Genomic DNA, 5,438 nt, shown 5'->3' with positions numbered 1-5,438 from the left:
TTAAATATTAGTTATTAATTCATATTATTATTATTATTAATTATTTAATTATTATTATTATTATAAACACGAAGATAAATTTATAAACCCTAAAATAAACATGGTTGACCATGGTGTGTTTCCATATTGAGATAATCCTTGTCACAATGCAATGTTAGACCATGGTTGACCATGCTTTACCATGATTGATTTTCGTATCAAGGCAATCTTTGTCACCATGTGACCTTGGACCATGGTTGACCATTGTTGACTTTCATATTGAGACAATCATTGTCATAATGCGACATTCGACTATGGTTGACCACGGTTGACCCTGGTTGGCTATGATTGACCATGGTTAACCATGGTTGGCTATGATTGACCACTATTGACCATGATTGATATTATAAACCCCCAAGGGAATAATAAACCCAAGGGATTAACGCTGAAATCCCAAGGGATTATGAACCCAAGGGAATAATATTAAACCCAAGGGACTAATATTATAAATCGAAGGTATAAACCCTAAGATAAATATTATAAACACTAAAATAAACATGGTTGACCATGGTTGATTTCCATATTGAGACAATCTTTGTCACAATGCGACGTTTGACTATGGTTGACCATGATTGACCATGGTTATCATATTATGACAATCTTTGTCATAATGCAACATTAGATCATGGTTGAGACAATGATTGATTTTCATATTCAGACAATCTTTGGCACAATGCAATGTTGGACAATGGTTTACCATCATTCACCATGGTTGACAACGATTTATTTTGTAATATATGGTTGACCATGATTGAGCGTGATTAACCATGGTTGACCATGGTTCATTTTCATATCTAGACAATCTTTGTCACAATGCGACAATTGAACATGGTTGACCCGAAGGGAATAATATAAACCCAAGGGACTAATATTATAAACCCAAAAATAACAATAAAATAAACATGGTTGGCCATGGTTGATTTTGTATTGAGACAATCCTTGTCACAGTGCGACGTTGGAGCATGGTTGATCGTGCTTAATTGTGGTTGATTTTCATATCAAGACAATCTTTGTCCCAATGCAACGTTTGACCATGGTTGACCATGATTGACCATTGATGGCCATGTTTGGTTTTATAAAACATGGTTACCAAGGCTGAACATGGTTACCAAGGCTGACCATGATTGACCATGGTTGACCATGATTATCATATTGAAATAATCTTTGTCATAATGCGACGTTGGACCATGATTGAGACAATAATTGATTTTCATATTGAGACAATCTTTGTTATAAAATATGTTTGACAATGGTTGACTGTGATTGAATTTATAAAACATGGTTGACCATGATCGATATTATAAACCCAAGGGAATAATAAATCATAAGGATTAATATTAAAATCCCAAGGGATTATAAACCTAAGTGAATAATATTAAACTATAGGAATGTGAACCCTTAGATTAATAAACCTAAGGATTGATATTATAAACGTAAGCGAATAATAAACCCCAAGGGATAAAAATTATAAACCCTAGTGTTTCCAGGAAAACTAGTGTCTTTTCGATCTGCTAGCCCTCTAGGATTGGCAGCTATCCTAGAAACAAACAATCAAAGCAATTTGGGATTTCCTCTATGTATGATAGATAAGAGAGGGGCAAAGGAACCAACCTGGATCTTCCGCTTGACTCCTTGCTTGATTTCTCTCCCCCTTCATAGAGCTTGCAACTCCTCTCCTACTTATCCCGCTTAAAGAATACCTGTAGAGGCAAAGTAACTAAAAACCATCAAAGCATCTTGATCTATTATATCATAAGCATTGCAGAATCAGAAGTACAATGAACATACAATAGCATTTACAAATAACAACATTCACAAATACACAATTGTATGGAGGAAAACTCAAAGAACTTTATTAAAGTAGAAGGGAGAATTACAACCCAGCTGTCTGATCCAGCATCATCCTCCCAGCATCAAAGCCCTCTTCACCTCATGAAAAGCAAGATCACCCAACAATACAATGCTCCTTCTCAAAGACAAACTATCAGCACTTCCTTACAAATTACAAAATTCCAGCCTCCAGATCTCTTAGATGAGGGATCCATTTATAGATGTCTGCAAGGGTGTGAGTCATCTCTAGGTTTTTGATTAGTGTCATTCCACTTGTTGTTCTTGGTTCCACTTGGAGATTTCTTGGATCTCTTACTCATCCCTGGGCAAATTCAAAGAGGCAAGTGTCATAGGAGAAGATTCTAGAAGATTCCATGAGCATCCACTTAGAAAACTATCTCGGACATTGTCCATTCTCGCTCATCGCACCCCACAGAAGGCCTCTTCAATATGCATCGCACCTGGCTAGTGTAGAATTCAATATGCATCACACCCTAACAGTGGAGCAATCAGTATGGTCCAGTTTTGGCCAGTTCTGAGTGGTTTTTCAGGTGGAACTTTTGGGGAATGATGTAATCAGTTGACCATGATCCTTTAGGGTATGAAACAACACTTTTAGGGGTTAAAGAGCCCTTGGTTTATCGACATATAAGATTGGGGTTGAAGTGCCCAAATATGTCTATAACAGTTGCCCCCTAAAGCATGAAGTCGTAAATCTTTTGATGTCGGGTGAAATGCTTTATCATGAGGATCCGAGGTATTCAAACTGGAAGGTGACTTGTATAAGATACAATACAATACATCATCATCATATTATTTTCATGATCTAGCTGAGGCGGGCATTCCCATGCTCAGCTTTATAAATTCATTTTCATGTACATAGAACAGATACCCGTCTGCGGTTGCAAACCGGTGATTCTTCATATGGAGAGTCATCATCCTTGGCTTGGATGACCATCTGTGCAGCTTTTGAATGTCTTTATATTCCTGAATATATCACAGCCTGGATGGATGAAACTAGATCTGGGGTCTTCAAACTCATTCAATCTTCGCCCGATGTACAAGTCGATCCATGTGAAATGATGTCCTGAAGTCAAACATGGAAAGACATCGCCCGATTACCAACCAATAATGTAAGTTGTTAACAGACGCAAGAGGAATCACTGATAATGATAATGACCCTCAAGGTACTACAGTACAATTCACGTGGGGTGAATATATGATCCGATGTCGAACACCACACAAAATCTTTCGGTCGAAGGCCATTGATGTATGCCTGTCGCCGGAAGTGAAAAACTTGCCATTGAGGCATGCAAGCTTCAAAGTACTGAAAGGGTTGTTTCTAAGTCAACTTCTTGGCTAATGAGCTGATGTCGACAAGAAGTGACCCGTCATAGGAGGGCCTTAATGCATCCCACATCAACGACACGAAACAAAGCAAATGATTTTCTGGAGGTGAAAAACGATCTGACGATACAAGGTTCAGGAATGGCGGTCATGAAAAATGGAGCGTGAAGGAATTGTAGTGGATGAGGCATCAACTGGATGGTGAATTCTCTAAATGAATACTCTTGAACATATCGGTGACACTGAGATGGATTGGTAGCATTAACCCCAAAAAATGGATGGTATGGAAGACCAATGGTGATATGACCGGTGAATGGAATAACCCAACCCGACTCAATCATGGTGATGGAGTGAAAGTGTCATGTTCAAGAGCGACCTGCTACCAATAAAATTCTTCAAATTTTCTTCCTTTTTCCCCAATCATTGCTGACCAATACCTATTTATTTTTGTCAAGCTTGAGGAGGATAGCATATGCTTGTTCTATAATTTTCCCTTCTGGCAAACCTGTCACTATGTTTTAGCAAGCCTAGCGACAATGAAACTCGTTCTTGTCTGGGTGGACAAGTTTGTCGCTATTATTTTTAACGAGTTTAACGACAAGGATAACTCGGTCCTCTTCATGTTTAGAGAGTTTGAAAAGGGACAAAAAGGAAACTCTAGCAGTTCTTTTTCGTAGCATAATCCCTTAAGTCTGAAAAAGGATAAAATAATACAAAAGGGATGATTTTCCGATAACTTTAGTGAGTTGAAAAGACAAGCGCTCGAACTTTTTCATGAGATAATCCCTCAAGTCCAAAAATATTAAAATATACAGGAGGGATGGCACTTCCAATCACTTTAACGAGCTGGAAAGGCCAATAGCTTGACAATCTTTTCATATTTAACGAGTCTGAAAAGAGTTTAAAGGAGACTCGTTTTTGAGGAATGAGTGGCGTTTAGGGTAGCAACTGGTTCCGAGTAAGCTTGGAACTTCTCAAAACATGGTGATGTGAAGAGGGTGGCTAACAAGACCACTCGTCGCAACTGTTCCTCAAAAAGATAAACAATTAAGTGGAAGCGTATGATCGGCCAAAAGAATGGAGGTGATGGCAGGAACACAACCAAGGTTCAAAAGGCTGATATTATGGCAATCGCAAAGGTTATTTAACAAAGGTGTGTTCATTTTTTAACAAGCTTGACCTCTGGGGGAACATATGCTCAGTGGTAGGTTTATTTTTTAACAAGCTTGAACCATGCGATAACATTGCGCATTATAGTGGTCAAAAGATGTTCACTTCACTGTTTAGCACATTAGATTCTTTCATCGGTCGTTCAACCTGCTCAATCACTCCATCAAATTGATTAGAAATACATATATATGCATGAAAAATGAATTAAAAACTAACATTTTACTTGAAGTACGTGAATAGTAACATAAAAAGTAGTTTTACCTTTCACTTTCATCATTTCATTTCAAATTTGGGATTTTGGAGCTCTGGAGTGGTTTTCCCCCTCAAATTTCATCAGTTGATTTTGGGAGATCCAATGGACTATTCTCCGTGCCATAGGACCAGGTAGGAGCTAACCCTGAGCTCTTCATTTTCATTCCATCCTTTCTTGATTCTGAGCAAGTTTTTCCATTTTTCTGGGCCCCTGGGGTTTGAAGAAATCGTTCTCCAACCATCGCACCTAGCCTATATCGAAAGGTGTGATGCATACTGAGCTATACATTGGCCAGTCAGTATGCATCTCACCTTGCTCAAAGGCAGGGTGCGATGGGCGCAGAAGGGAAACTTTACACAGTGATTTTTCATGAAATTTTTGCCTGTTTTTGCTCAAATTTGGATCCTAACTCATATTTTGTCTGTGTTTCAGATATTTGTTGGATCAAGATGGTCGTCACATGGCATGAACGCGAACATGAAGAAGAGGACATGATTGCCTTACACGATCAGGGCACAGTTACTGCATTATGAAACTGTGGCTTGCTCAAGTTCTTCTGCATATCCAGCATGAGGCAACAAATCAGTTTGTTGCAGTATTTTCTCGATGCTTGGGATCCGATTAACCAGGTATTCCAAATCAGAGGAAAATCTATTCCATTGACAGTCGAGGATATTTACTTTCTGATGGGGTTATCGAGGCGTGGTGCCCCTCTTTCACTATCAGGATCCGCCCGTGGGGGTGAATCTGTGAAAGATTATATCCGTCAGTTCTATAGAGATGGATCTCAGCCCAGTAG

This window comes from Pinus tabuliformis, chromosome 1_2 (genome assembly GCF_031772625.1).
Source record: "Pinus tabuliformis cultivar Carrire ecotype Pingquan chromosome 1_2, CPIR1, whole genome shotgun sequence".
Taxonomy (NCBI): Eukaryota; Viridiplantae; Streptophyta; class Pinopsida; order Pinales; family Pinaceae; genus Pinus; species Pinus tabuliformis.
This window is presented reverse-complemented; position numbering follows the sequence as displayed.